Source organism: Halichoerus grypus, chromosome 10, assembly GCF_964656455.1.
Source record: "Halichoerus grypus chromosome 10, mHalGry1.hap1.1, whole genome shotgun sequence".
Taxonomy (NCBI): domain Eukaryota; kingdom Metazoa; phylum Chordata; class Mammalia; order Carnivora; family Phocidae; genus Halichoerus; species Halichoerus grypus.
Window position 1 is genome coordinate 134,035,920 of NC_135721.1, and position 16,001 is coordinate 134,051,920.

A 16,001-nucleotide genomic window follows, 5' to 3' on the forward strand; every position below is an offset into this window, starting at 1 on the left:
CAGAGAACCTCCTGTTCCCCCTTCTCGCTCCCCGCCCCCTTGGCCAGAGACTGCACCCGGGATGAACCTCAGGTGCCCCCACGCCCATCAGAGGAGGTCAGCCCGACCTCACCGGCTGGCTCACCTGCTGAGGGAGAGAGGAATGATGTCAGTGCCATGCCACTCACCCCGTGATGTGCCCAGAACGCCCTGGGCGTCCCGTGCAACGCAGGTGCTGATGCAGGGGGCGGGGCAGGGCCCGAGACTCTATTTCTAACCGGCTCCCGGGTGCTGCTGGTCCAGGGACCACACTTGGTAGAGCAGCTCCGTAGAGGTCTCTCTGCTCTTCAGTCTCTAACCGGTCTGTCCTGAAGGGACGAGATGTTTCAAAGACTGTAGTGAATGAACACACCCCAAAAGTTATCCCAGAGAGACAATCTCTGCACTGGCTCTGGCCTGGATTTGTTCAAAGAGGGAAATGGATTCCTTCTCTAGCAGAGGAGAGAGACGCAGCACAAACAGCCCTATAGAAAAATGGGGGTGAGGGGCGCCTGGGTGGCTCAGTCGTTAAGCGTCTGCCTTCGGCTCAGATCATGATCCCAGGGTCCTGGGATCGAGCCCCACATCGGGCTCCCTGCTCGGCGGGAAGCCTGCTTCTCCCTCTCCCACTCCCCCTGCTTGTGTTCCCTCTCTCGCTGCGTCTCTCTCTGTCAAATAAATAAAATCTTTAAAAAAAAAAAAAAAAGAAAAATGGGGGTGAATCTCTCTTCTAATCAGCAGGTACAGGTAGACAAAGTTGTATGTAGTCAATGCCCCCGAGGGCTCTTAGAGGTTAATGCATGGGTGAGCCCCTGTGAAAAATCTTCATTTCCCCTAAAAGAAAGTAACTAACATTAGTTGTGCAGTATGAGCTGTCATCCACCGGCTTGTTTAATACCTAAGAGCACTCTGTGAGATGGGTGCTAGGGTCTCTATCTTACAGACAGGGAGACAGACTGCCAGAGAGGGTAAGTGACTTGCCCAAGGTCACACAGCCTACACGTGCCACACAGAATCAAGAGCCCTGGCTCTTTCTACCATGGAACATGTGTTGAGAGGTAAGCAACTTCCAGAGATCATTTCCCACCGGAATGATCCTGAGAGCACAGACAGAGGTGGGAAGACTGGGTGGACCTGCCAAGAAGTACCAAATTTTGTTACCAAATGAAGCTCTTTGGTTAAGAGATCAAGAGGGAGGAGATGTCTTTGCCTCCCGGGAAGGAAAGAGCCTCCCTAAGCCAAAAGAGTGGGAAATGGTTAGGGTGGAGTGAAAAGACAGTGAGATGGAGCCTGGAGAAATATGGAGAAATTTCCCAGCGTTTCCAGGAACTACTACCTCCTCCCTCCTGAGTCTGTCCTGGGAGGAAAGAGAAGCCCCTGCTCTCCTTCACCACACTCTGCAAGGCTGGGGCTTACCCAGGGTCCCGTGGAGCTCCGGGAAGGCCACAGTACCCCACAGGCTTTGGAGGGGATGTCGAACTCCCACCGGAGGGACCAGGGCTAAGTCAGGCCAGTGTGAGCTCATTCTCTCAGCCTTCCTCAGGACAGCCTGGTAGAGAGCCAGCCCAGGCGCAGGCCAAAGCCTGGACTCTGGACTGAGACAGACCTGGGTCTGACCGGGTCCATCAGCTCCTGCCCCAGTGGCTTTGAGTATCCTGCTCAGCCCCTGCGTGCTCAGCCTCTGTGGCTAGGAAAGGGGGTAACTCGCCGAACCCAAGCTAAAATTTAATTAAGCAAATTCAACCACCCCAACCCAGAGAAGCAAAAGCAGACAAAGGGGTCCTCCCCACCAAGACTGGAGCTTCCCCCCCCAACCCTGGCTCACACTTTGCAGCCACCTGCTGGTGCCCCCACCCCCACAAACCCCAGCCTGGAGGGTCCTGGTGCCTCCTTACCAAGAACCTCTCTCTAGAGACCTGGGGGCTGAAGGAATAAATGGCTCAAATGCCTCCTCTTTCTTCCCTGAAGACAGATCGTTACCACCAGAATGGGCGCAGACTGTGAGCTCCGCAAGAGCCGAGACCATGCCCATCTCTCTCCCTCAAATGGCAGTGTCTGGCACGCAGGATACGCTTGCTAAATCACTTTGAGTTTACGAAAAAGTGAACGTCAGAGCCAAGCTCTGGAAATCCCAGGAGATCTTAAAAAGCCGGCAATCGTGCTTTTTAAAGGTGGTACCCCAAATCCTCCAGCCGGGACTGTGAGCGGCGCTGTGGAAGGAGCGCAGACACGCGGGGCCCGGGCCGGCTGCTTACAAGGACAAACCCTCATCAAGAATTCCGTCCCTTCCGTGCGGCTGCACTTTATCTCTCGCTACAGAATGGATTGATCTCGATGTCAATCAGAACGGAGCTCACCTCCAACTAACTCACATAGCAGATTAGAAGCTGATCAGACGCTCTGTTAACGCGGCACTTTAATAACAATATCGCTTAGATCTCAAACTGCTTAATTAGATTTTACTCATTGCCATCACTCGCCTCATTTGAACGGCTCGTTTATAATTTATGGTCTTTAGGCATTTGGTTGTTCATTTGTAAAGTGGGAGAAAACAATCACCAGGCAAAAGGAAAGCTGAAGAAGAAACGGATCTGACTACTCCCCGGGGCTGAGCAGCTGCAGAAGAGCCTGCCCGGCACGGTGCGCCCCTGCTGGTGGGAGCTGCGGGGTTCCTCTGCACAGCGCCCCCAGCTCTAAGCCCCGGGGGGCGGGCCCACTCCACCAGCTGCGGGAGGGATCCTAGGACGCAGGCCCCACCCATCAGCCTGTCTGACTCCGGTGGGGCCCTGGCATTGGTTCGGGATTGGGCATGTGACTCAACCCCAGCCAATGAGAGTGAGCCCTGGGATATTTGTGGCAATGACTGGGAAAGAGACCCCTTCCCACCCCCATCCCAGGCTACCGGTCATTGGTCTGCAGCAGCAGGAGGCCAGCTTCCCTCCCGAGGTGGGCGTCCCGGGGAGCTGAGAATGGCGCCAACACATAGGGAAGCAAGACAAGGACATGGGGAGGACAGATTTCTGGCAACGTTTCTGAGCACCTGGCTTCAGCCATGCTGGGACCACCCCTTGGATATTTTAATTTTGTGAGTCACAGTGTTCCCCAGTTTCCTTAAGCCTATTTGAGTTGAGTTTCTTGCACCTGCAACAGAAAGAAGCGCAACTAATTATAATGTCAGAGACAATCCTCATGAAGAGTCTAGTCACCAACTCTTCTGCAACCCCACTAGCCACTAATTTCTAAGCATTAAAAAATGTGAAAAGTGCTATCAAGATGCCATTTTGAATTCATAGGTTAGAGAATAATTACCTTAGCGAGGCTTTCTCTGAGTTACCCAGAATTTCAACATCACCCCAAGCCCCCAAAACATAACACATCCCTTTACCCTCCTTTATTGTTTCTCCTTAGCACTTATGATCAAACCCACCAAAATATTTCACTTGTCTACCTTTTTATCATCTGTCTTTCCCCAGCAGAATGTCAGCTCCATACATGACAGGGAATTTTCTATGTTTTGTTCACTGGTATGTAAGTGGGAACTGCTACAGAGAAGACATTCAGTAAATATTTGTTGCATTTGACTATTGAATGAATGAATCTGTTGTAGGAATTATACTCAGCTACTAATAGGAGATGAAAGCAAGCAATATGGAAGTTTATTTCTCCTGCACATAAAAGAAATCCCAAGCTAGATGGTCCAGGGTTGCTGTGGCAACCACACATTGTTCTCTGGGACCCACGTGCTTTCTATCCTTGGATTCCTCTATTCTCAGTGTGTAGTTTCTTTCTTCAAGGTCATCTTATGATCCAAGATGGCTGCTGGTGCGCCAGCGATATCGTCTGCATTCCTCGTTGGGAAAAAGGACAGACTCTATGTGCATTCCCAGAGAACAAACAAACAGCTTTTATCTATATCTCACTGGCCACCTCTGATTGCAATAGGGGTTGGGAAATGTAGTCTTTTAGATAAGCACATTGCCACCCAAAATAAAATCAGTGTTCTGTTACTAAAGATGGGTGTTGGGTAGGCAACTAGCAATCTCTGGGGGGAAAAACAACAACCACTAGAAGCCATATAAACAGGTCAATGATAGCATATCTGTACACTAGAAAACTATTCAGCCATCAACAATTTATTTTTTTAAAACTCTTACTAATGTGACAGAATGTCTATGATACAATATCACATGCAAAAAGAGGGGCTATAAAACTACCCAAAGACCTCCATATTTGTAACCACACTTCACACACACACACACACACACACACACACACGACAAAGGTGTCAAAGAAATATACCATGATTTTGATAGTGTTTTCCTCTAATTAGATCAATTACAGGTGGTGTCTATTTTCCTTTTATGTTGTTTTTTTTTTTTTTTTTTTCAGATGCTTTCACTAAACATGTTGCTTCATGGTGAAAAAGGTCAAGTCATTAAATTTTAAGTAAAAAGTAGATGTGAGTGGGACCCTCACTCCTGGTTTAGCCATTTTGCCAGGAGGCAAAGCCTGGGGTCACAGAGAAGAGAAAGAGAGGGAGTACAAATGCAGAAGGGCAAAAGAAAGGGAAAGAAGCTGAGAGACCTGAAGGGAGGGGTGGTGGCTTTGAGGAAGGAACATTCAGGAGGCAGGGAGGGAAGGGAGAAGGGGAGGAAAGGGAGGGAGGAAGGAAGGGAGAGGAGGGGAGGGCAGAGAAGACAAAAGATCCCTGAGACACTGCAGTCTTTGCTGGGATGAACTTCAGAAATAGCGCTGAAGTTGTGTTTCCTCCACAAACTCCCAAGAGCCCGTGCCCCCCACCCCTCCCTGGCCATGACCCCCATCCCCTCAAGCTCTAAGCAGACCCTTGGGTGTTTTCTTTGATCGCAGAAGCAAGCAGCAAACCCCCAGCTGGCCCTGACTCATTCCCTCTCCCCTGCTCGTCCGTCCCCTGCCCAAAGCCTCTCTTTGCTCATTTTTGGCAGTCCCTGGTTTCTATGAGCCCTGCAGCTGTTTCAACTCAACCCCCTTCCTCCCTCCCCCCAGACTCCACCCCCGGCTTGTGCTTGCACTGGGTAGGGGCTGGAGATGGGCTTCCTCTCTAGCTAGCTATGCCCCAAGAGGAGATGGAAATCAAAACCAATAGATAAATAGTGTGGCTCACCAGCCTTTCCAAACATCCTGCTTGGAGCAGAGTCAGGCGCTGGAAAAGTTCGTGGGAAATCCTGGAGCTCAAATGCTTATTCAGCAACCACAAGCTGTATCTTCGATCTGAGTCCCCAGAACAAAAGATGTAAGTTTCTATTAAGATGCTCTCCCCTCACCAGCCAGCAGGCCTTCTAAAATATAGGCGTCTCCAAAAACAACCCTGAAACAGAGCTTGAAATTTAAATCACATTCTCAGAGCTTGCACAGCTGCCCCCAGAGGGTTTACTGGCGATGGCAAATAGGGTCCCACGCACCCCCGCCCTCCCCCTTCAGAGCTTCCAACCACCGACACCTGGACCGCCCAGTTCGGCAGCGACTAGGGACACCTGGTCTTTGAGCACTTGCAAAGTGGAAGGTGCAACTGGAGAACTGAATTTTTCTATTTTATTTAATTTTAATAAACTCGAATGTGAAAAGTGAACAGTAAAATATGTTTCTGTAAGACTTTGTTGTTTCGTGGAACTACCGTATTCGTTTCCTACTGCTGCCATGATAAATCACCAGAAATTTTGTAGCTTAAAAATAATACTGATGTTTGCTCTCGAAGTTCTGGAGAGCAGAAGTCTGACGTGGGTCTTAGCAGGCTACCATCAGGATGTCCGCAGGGCTGTATTCCTTCCTGAAGGTCTAGAGGAGGATCCCTTTGCTTGCTTTTCCAACTTCCAGAGGCCACCCACATTCTTGGTTCCATCTCCCTCTGTGTTGGATCCTTCTGACTCTGTTTCCATGGTCCTGGCTCCGTCTGGTCACAAATGGTTCTTTCCTTTTAGGGAAAATTTTCACTTCATTGGGCCCACCCTGATAATCCAGAACTGACCGGCTCCTCATTTCAAGGTCAGCTGATCAGCAACCTTCATTGCGTCTGTTACCTTACTTCCCTTTTGCCATGTAAGGTGACATATGCACAGGCTCCGGGGACTAAGATACGGATATCTTTGGGGCACCCTATTCCGACTACCACAGTACAGTTCGCATTAACCTTTCCATCCCATCGGATGCTATTGGAGCATCGTGCAGGTGTTGGGCAAGTGCACGATTTCGAATATTGTACATAAACACATCATGCACCTAGGTGGTATCAATGCATGGATTCAGTGGGGATGATTATTTTTCTACACACAAATGTAACACTGTAATATTTTTATCTAAATATTTTATGCAGAGAGCACAAATTACCATGATATGTATGTACTTAAATGGAAATTCTTATTATTTTAATTTTAATATAATAGTTATTTTTCTAGTTAAAAAATAAGCATGAACAGATTTTTAGGTTTAAAATGGAGGAATCCCTACTGATGCAGAATCAAGTAGACATGGAAACCATAAAGACAATGTGAGATGTCACAAATTTTGGGATGAATGGTAATTGCAATTTGATTTAGCAAGGGAAAAAGTTTTTTGTTTGTTGGGTAAAAGATAATAAAATGGACAATAGTAACAGACACTTTTAGCAAACACATAAAGGATTTGAAAAGAAATTTCCTCCCAACCGTCAAAAAGAATCAACAAAAACCAACTAGAATCAGAAAGAAATAAAATTTCTAAATAAAAAACATTTAATGAACTTTAACAGGATCTGAGCTTGCAACTCTGGCCAGCTATAAAATGACCCAAATACTTGCACAGAAAAAGGAAACCATTTTTAGATGGAGAAATGATTTTTTTAAATTATGGTGTCAGTTAAAAAAATTGTTAGAATATGGGGAAAACATTAAAAAAGATACGTTGCCAAAAGGATAAGATCTTCAATTAAACCAGCAAGCAGTTGACTATAGAATTCAAAACCTTTCTAAAATTATCAAAGATTGGAAGCCTCAGCTAATGCAATAAGGACAAGAAGAGGAAACAAAAGGTATAGGGATTGGGAAGGAAAAAAATAACACTGTCTTTGTTCAGAGATGACATGATTGTCTATGCAGAAACTCTGAAAGAGCCGATAAAAAAAAAACTGGTACTAATAGCAATTATAGCAGGTTTTCTGGATACAGGTTAATATGCAACACTCAATCCCTTTCTTATACACCAGCAATGAACAAGTGGAATTTGAAATTAAAAACACAATACCATTTACATTAGTACCCCCCAAAATGAAACACTTAGGTAGAAATTTCACCAAATATGTTCAAGATCTAGATGAGGAAAACCACCGAACTCTGATGAAGAAAATCAAAGAAGATCTAAATAAATGGAGAGTGCTCTGTGTGGATGGTTAGGAAGACTCAATATTGTCAAGATGTGAGTTCTTCCAAATTTGACCTACTGATGCAATCCCAATCAAAATCCCAGCAAGTCATTTTGTGGGTATTGACAAACTGACTCTAAAGTGCATATGGAGAGGAAAAAGACCCAGAACAGCCAACACAATCTGGAAGAACAAAGTTGGAAGACTGATACTACCTGATTCCAAGACTTACTAAAAAGCTACAATAATTAAGACACTGTGATATAGATGAAGTAATAGACAAACAGATCAATGGAACAAAACAGAGATCCCAGAAATTCACCCCCATAACTCTAGTCAACTGACCTTTGACAAAATATCAAAAGCAATACTATGGAGCAAAGATAAGCTCCGAGAAGGGCCAAAATCCAGAGCGTTGACGACACCAGACCCTGGCGAGGATGTGGAGCAGCAAGAGTTCATTCATGCCGCCGGGAATGCAAAATGGCGCAGCCACTCGGGAAGACAGTCTGATGGATTTCTTACAAATCTAAATGTACTTTACCATACAAACCAGCACTCATACTCCTTCTATTTACCCAAAAGATTAGAAAACTTAAATCTACACAAAAACCTACACATGGATATTTATAGCAGCTTTATTCATCATTGGCAAAATTTGGAAGCAACCAAGATGTCCTTCAGTAGGTGAGTGGATAAACAAGCTGTGGTCCATCCAGACAATGGAATATTACTCAGGTCTAAAAGGAAATGAGCTATCAAGCCAAGAAAAGATGTGGAGGACTAGTAAATGCATATTACTAAGTGAAAGAAGCCAATCTGAAAAGGCTACATTCTGTATGATTCTAACTATATGACTTTCTGAAAAAGGCAAAACTATGGAGATAGTTAAAAGATTAATATGTGTCTGGGATTGGGGGGCATTTGCGGTGAGGGATGAAAGCAGAACACAGAGGATTTCCAAGGCATACCATAAGGATGGACACATGTCATACCCATAGACAAACCCGTAGAATCCATAGAATGTACAGCACCAAGAATGAACCGTAACGTAAATTACAGACTGTGGGTGATTTTGATGTGTCAGTATAGGTTCACCAATTGTAACAAAAGTGCCCTTCTAGTGGGGGATATTGCTAATGGAGAAGGCTGGGGGAGGAGGGGGGTAAGGGGTATAAATGTGAACTTAAAATTGCTCTAAAAAATTATCTTAGTTTTAAAAACATGGAACTCTTGGCATAGATACTTTTGCATTTTCTACATCTGTCAAAAACGAATTTCAGCTAGAAATAACAAAATTGGTTTCTATGACGACAGATGATGCTTCAGCTTTGTTAGATCAAAAATTCAGATTTACTGAAATTTTAAAACCTGAGACTGATGTTTCCTTTCATGTTCTGTTCCACTCTGTGATACACATAAAATATTTGCATTCCGTTTTCTGGAGAAGACTCTGAAAAGTGTCATGGATTCAAGAGTTAAAGTCATTTAGTATTTATGTGCAAATTCTATGAATCATCATCAGTTTATAGAACTCAGAAAGAAGAAGACAATAAATTTAATGATCTTGTGTTCTTTGCTTATTTGTCGAGTCATGAGTTTTACAAAGATTTGCTGTAGTGTTAATTCCAATTCAAGATTTCTTTGAAACAAAAGATATACTTGCCAAATATTCAACAATCGAAGACCAAAAACAAACAAACAAACAAAATGGTGGTTTGATTTAAAGTTTTCTCATTGTTATCACACAACATGAGAAAGAGCTAAACTATAAGCTCCAAAAAAAGAAAAGGTTATTGGTGACCTCGCTAGACAGGTACGAGAATTTATGCTGAGATTTAAACCTTTCATAATCCAAATCAATAACAGTGACTCTCACACTTCTCCAACATGAATCAATACACAGAAGATTTTAATCGCAATTGACAGCATTACGTAAATTGGCTGCAAAAAACTATAAGAAAAATTTGAAGAGCTCTTTGTTGATAATGATAAATTTAAAGTTGCTTTTCCATTGAAGGGATGCTTTTATTGCCTTCAGCGTTGATAACATTGAGTTAGCACAAAAGTTAGTAAATTTACTTACCTCCAACAGTTTTAAAACTCATATGCTTTTGCTTCAAAGTCAAATCGCTTTTTAAAAAGATGGTCCAGTTTTATAAATGGAGATGCAAATATTAAAGGAAAGTGACTTTTATATACAATTTAGTTATTGGAAAGCTTTTTGGCGTGTTTGGAATAATTTAGATATAGGAGTCTAGTTTTTTCAACTGTAAACTTTATAAAATCTAAATACAGATCAACTATTTTTGACAAAAACTTAGTGGCTAAATTGAAATATCCTGTAAGTATAAAATACATACACTGGATTGTCAAGAATTAAAACAAAACAAAAAGAAGGCAAAATATCTCACCAATAATTTTTCTGTTTTTACATGCTGAAATGATACATTTTGGATATACATAAAACATATTTTAAAAATTAATTTCATCTGTTTCTATTTTTTAGTGCGTTTCTCATTTCTTTTTTTGCTAGAAAATATAAAATTATACATGTGGCTCACATTATATCCCTACTAAACAGTGCAGAATTAGGGTTTCTTTTCAGAGAAACTGAAGGGGACAGTAAGGAGCAGCCTCCTTGGGCTCCCTGCTTCAAATCGTGGGTCCAAGGCCATTTGAATAAAGGTTGCAAAAGGGTATACAAAGCCAGTCAGCAGATTTGATTTAGTCCATATTGGGTGTTAAAAAAAATGCATTTGTTGCCAACACGGAAAAATTGGAAAATTAAACACAAACATTCGATTGTTGGCCTTCTTTGAAAAACGAGATGCTGCCAATCAGAGCCCATATTTCCAAGTGGTGATACCTGGGCCAGAACCCAGTGCCAAGTGGTCCTCCCTTGCCCTGTGTGGCTCTGTTTGTGAGCCAATTTATCAAAGTGGGGTGTGCAGAGTTTGCCAGCCTCACAAAATTAATTAAGAAGATTTTGCTCTTTTTCAACGGTCTGATGAAGTTTAAATGGAATTATCACTTCTTTGAAGATTAGCTTGAACCCATATAAAATCAAATTCACTTAAAGTATTTTTTATGATAGATCTTTGACATGCTTTTGAATTTCTCATATGGTTGTTCTGTGTAGGGATTTTTTTTAAGTCTTTTTGTGTCAATTTTATATACTTATATACTATTTAAGAAAGTGATTTAATATTTCACTAAATTTTGAAATATTGGCTTATAATATTTAAAATCTTGTTTATATCTGGGATCATATATCCTTTCTCTTTATTTATGGTGCAAATATTTGTCTTACTCTTTTTATAACACAAGTTTATGAGGTGGTGTCTATTTTATTAGTCTTTTTGTTTTGTTTTTTTTTTAAAGATTTTATTTATTTGACAGAGAGACCGCAAGAGAGGGAACACAAGCAGGGGGAGTGGGAGAGGGAGTAGCAGGCCTCCCACTGAGGGGAGAGCCCAATGCGGGGCTCGATCCTAGGACCCTGGGATCATGACCTGAGCTGAAGGCAGACTTAATGACTGAGCTACCCAGGCGCCCCTCTATTTTATTAGTCTTTTTGAAATAACCAACTATTTATCAACTTTACTATTTTTCTTAATTAATTTCTGCTTTAATCTCTAAGAACCTTCTGTTTCCTGGTTTATTTATGTTGTTTCCTTCCTATATTATTTGGTTGAATTGTCGGTTCATTCATATCCACTCATTTTTTTTTTTTAATAATAAAAATATTTTAGGCTATCGATTTTCCTCTGAATATAGCTTTGGCTACATCCAAGTTGTTGTTACAATATAAGAATATTTAAAAGAGATAATATTTAAGGATTTATTTCCTCCTTGATCTAAAAATTATTTAGAGGAGTATGGTTTAAAATTTCCCAGTGAAATTATCTATCAACTAAAGAAAATTTCACTAAGTTGTAATAAATTCATACAAAGGAATACTATGTAGAATTAAATCACGAGACCGATATACACTACAGTATGTATGAATGTTACCCACATCCTGTGGAACAAAAGAAGCCAGACACGCTACATCATTGCATTTGTGTAAGATTCGAGAACAGAAAAACTAATCTGTGGCTATGGGTTAGAACTGTAGCTGCCTCCAGGGAGGGAACATTGGGGAATCTTTAGGAGGTTCCAGGTGGTCTCACATGTGCAAAAATTCATTGAGGTGTACATTTAATGTTTGTGCCCTTTATGGTATGTAGTATATACTTTCATTTTTAAGGGGGGGCAGAATCTAGTTTTCTTACAAATACTATAAAACATTATTGGCAGAGGAAGTGGCCTGTAAGTTATCTCCTTTCTGGAATTTGTTAACATTTTCTTCTTGGCCAGAGTGATGGTCTCCACAGATTCCTCTTAAAAGCTCTCTTCTCCCCTTCCTCCCTCCCACCCCAAGCCTAATTTTGCCCCAGGATCCCCTGTCCCCAGGCAGCCCATAGGGAAGCTGACTCCACGCAGCTCTAGGGGTGGGTCATGAGTGATCTTGGCCAACCATGATTCCATCCATCTTGCCCAAGGTTCCAGGGTTAAGCCAATCTGTGCATTCTCTTGGCAAAATTTTTTAGATTCGAGGGCAGGTATGTGACATCAGTTAGTCCAAATCTGACCAAAGAGAAGGACTTTTATTCCATGGATGGAAGAGAAATTCCTCTCTCTTTCCCAGTGGATGGGAACAAAGGAGCTTCTGCCTCTGTTGTTAATCCTCTCCATAGCCTTAGGATGGAGGCATTATCAAGGACAGCAGAGTGCAGAGGCAGAAGACCCCAGTCACCCCGGTGCTCACCCTTCCCAGACCTCCTGCATGTGGGCTCACACTTTTCCTCCTGGTTTAACCCTGTGTGAGTCCAGGTTTCTGCTCATTGCTGCTAAGAATCTACCAGTAAGCCAAGGCCATTACTTAACGTTGAGAATGCTCAATGAGCAGAGAAGAATGGGGTTGTTCCTTTGGACAAAGTTGTATTCATAATTAATTAATCAAACTTGTTAATTGTGTTGCTGAAATTCTTTATCTGCATTTTGGCCCACATGATCTACAGAATTCTGAAAGGGGACTGCCTGTTATTACCATGATCCTGGCTCTGTCAAGATCTTGTATTAGCGTCTGCACTCAGTGAAACGTTTGGTGGGTTAAGATTCATGCCTGTATATCTCCCTGGTGGACTACAGATTTTATCAATACAAAATATTTTTCTTTTTCCTGTTTACTGCCTTTGGCCTTCAGTTCTACCCAACCCAATCTTAGCATTTCCATCCCGACTTGCTTTTCTCTTTGCGATGCCTAGTTGATCGTCACTCATCTCTTTATCGTTAACCTCTCTGGGTCATTCTATTGTACATCTCTTGGTAACAGTTTGGCTTTGTTTTTTAAATCAAATCTGAGAGTCTCTAGAAATCCACCTGTTTGGTAACATACATTTGCCATCAAATTTCATTTTATGCTTACTCTGTGTTTTCTTTCCTTTATTTTTACTGAATTAAGTTTTCCTTGTTCCCCCTATCTTTCTCTTAGACTTTGGAAATCTGATTATTGTTTGCCTTTAAAGGTTTTACCAAACATATTTAAACCTATATTTCTCTGTCAGTATCAAAATTTTTTAAATATTTACTTTTTACCACCACTTCCCCCAAGGCAAGCCCTCAGGCCACGTCCTTGAGCAAACTACTTACAAAACCACCCCTCCCTCCAAACTGGTATTTCCTACCTTCCTCCCTGACATATCTCCTCCATAAAACTTAAGGCCACCTGACCTGCTATAATTGGGTTATTTCGTCTATTATTCTTCTGCACTAGTTCCATGAGGACAAGAATATTTATCTTTTTCCAGTCTGTTATATCTCAAGGGCCTGGCATAGTGCCTGGTACATAGTAGGTGCTTTATAAATATCTGTTAAATGAATGAATACATGCCTTTATATCTCTCTCTTCCTAGGTCGTAAGTTATTTGGAATTTTGGTCCCAAGATATTGACAATCTTTTTCCCTGTTTATGTGATTTACCTACAGAACAACCTATGAGGTAAATACAAATATTATGACCCATGTTGTAAGTGAGAAAATGTAAATGCAAAAAGGTTAAATAGTTTCAGGGTGACCCAGCTTAGTAAAAGCCAAGCTGAGACTTGAAGTCAGATTTGCCCAATACTGAAGTTTGCATTCTTAACCACACAGCTGGGTGCGCGCACACACACACACACACACACACACACACCACGTGGTAAGTGCTTTCTTTGTGTCACTTCTCAATTCAGGTGGAAAAAGCTCAGGGTGAGACCCCATGAGCCATCCTGATTAATGATACCCGCTCCTCAGGGTCCAGCTGCAATGTCTCCTTTTCTGAGATACTTCTCCACATCCCATCAGTCAAGATAAATCTGAACTTTTTATCTTTTCTTTGTTGCCTTTGTCGACTTCTGTCTTACATTATAGCTATGTGAGCATCCCCTTGGGTCCCAACCAAGGGGTCCCCTACCCCAAGAGGTCCCATCTGATGTTGCTGTCATGCCCACTGCACCTAGGACAGGATCTCACCACACTGGTGAATTGAATTGTTGAAGTTGGTACAAGTAACCTTGACCCATCCAGACCAAGATGCACCTCCACCAGGCAGCCTTCCTGGACTACTTCTAGCTGCACCCCAACTCTCCTCTCTGGCCTTTAACTGCTGTAAAAATTAATTCTAAGAATTCTGGTGCTTGCTTGTTCTTGGACAGAAGAGAAACCAGCCAAATCAAAGAGTCTGACTGCAAAATCCCTAGGGGAGAAGGCAGCACATACCTGGGAGCATCATCTCTCGAGTGCTGCCCCCTCGTGGTCTGAGCCCAGAACTCCAGCCAGGCGACCAGATCCAAAGCGCCATTATTTACTTACTCTCTGATTTTATTCCTAGCTGGCCAGCCCAATGTTGCTCCGGAGAATCATTACACTTTGTTAAATTTTTTAAAAAATCCTTGCTCTTTTTCACCCCAGAGCTCACACTTAGAGTTGCCTGTGTCTGATGCAGCTCAATTGCAAACCAACATCTGCATTTTGCAGCATCTGCTGCAGTGACTTCAGGTCTGTGGCTCATTTTTGAGCGTTCTACTGATTTTCAGCACATACAACAATGAATGGGGCAGACATATTCCCTGTGTCCATGAGCACATGTTAATGGGGGAGACAGACACCCCACAAAAGTCCCGTGATCACAGACTGTGAAGCCTGCTGTCTGGCACAGAAAGCTAGTGATAGTTTTACTGGCCCCAAGTCCCAGTGTCCTGTGCTCTGTGCTCTCCTCTCAGATGTGAGAACACCGAGTGCACCAGATTTCCCTGGGAGGAGAGACCAGTGCTGAGTTGTGCAGAGCCCAGATTCAAGAAGCAAACGCTTTGCATCCTCACTCTGCCTCTTGTGACTTATCTGACTTTGGGCAAGTTATTCTGAAAAGCGTGAGTTTCCTCATTTGCATAATGAAAACAAGAAAAAGACCCACCTCATAGGGTTCTTGAGATAGATATTAAAATTGTGCTTTACTGTCCAGTTGTAAGCATACAGTAAACACTTAATAAGCATCGCTCCTATTTCACTTGTGTGTCCACAGTGCTCAGTGTAGGAGCTGGGTCTGAATCCTTCCTAACTGACTGATCCGGATTTATGTGCAATAGACTCCATTCTACAAGGGACGGAGGCAGGTCAATGTTGAGGACAGCACCACATAGGAGATACTCCCAGATCTCTGTCAAGAGATCAAGAGATCAAGTCCCTTTCTTCTTTGTGAACAGATCCCAAGTGGGATTTGAGCATCAACGGCCAGCAATGGGACTTGAAACATCCAAGCCAATTCAGAAATCTGGCTTCCTACTCTTTTAGCCTCCCTTGCATGTAGGAGTGGTCTTGTGATTTGGTTCCAAGTAAAAATCTGATGGTGAGTTTTCTGGGAAAACTTCTTTTTTTGTTAAAGGAGTCACGTGACTAATGCAACCCTCCCCACTTCTTCTTGCCTTGAACTAGCACCTGGAGCTATGGCCACCATCTTGTGACCATGAGGCACATGAGAAAAATGAGTCAATATCCCAAGAATGGTGAACAGAAAGATAGAAAAGGCTGGATCCCTGAGGACATAGTTGAAGGCTCAGCCCAGAACCAATAGCTCTCCTACCCATGGACTTGCTTATAAAGAACCCAGGGTGGGTGGATCTGCTGTAACCTACAGCTGAATGCATTCTTTAGGATTTGCTTTGCGTGAACCTCAAGGTCCAGCTCTCATCTCAGGGACTTTTCTGAGAATGGCTTGTCCCTCCTGTGGCCAGTTCCAAGCCAGATTGGACGGATGGACTCCTCTGTTTGCGCAGACAGTGGATTGACCACCAAGACGAGAATTTTTTTCAAGAGGGAACCCACTATCATAGGTATTTCTCTGCCTTCCCATGTCCCGCATTGGACCAGCCTGAAGGAAGATATCAGAGCAATTCAATAAGATGCTTTCAGTCTGTCCTTGCCAAGATTCATGATTGAAAACACACAGCAGGCTCAGTGGCCCCAGAAAAGAATTCTGGAAAACTGTGGGTTCTTGAATTCCTGTCCACCCCTTCAGATGGGCTCCCCA

The 16,001-nt window shown here is 43.0% G+C and overlaps 1 long non-coding RNA gene across 1 annotated transcript in view; it reads right to left on the reverse strand.

The window, feature by feature from the left end:
• LOC144379177 (uncharacterized) overlaps nt 1–16,001 on the reverse strand; it is a 32,142-nt gene that overhangs the window by 1,780 nt on the left and 14,361 nt on the right. Inside the window, exon 2 of the long non-coding RNA XR_013441545.1 lies at nt 168–347. This is a non-coding gene — a long non-coding RNA (uncharacterized LOC144379177). The remainder of the gene's footprint in view (nt 1–167; nt 348–16,001) is intronic.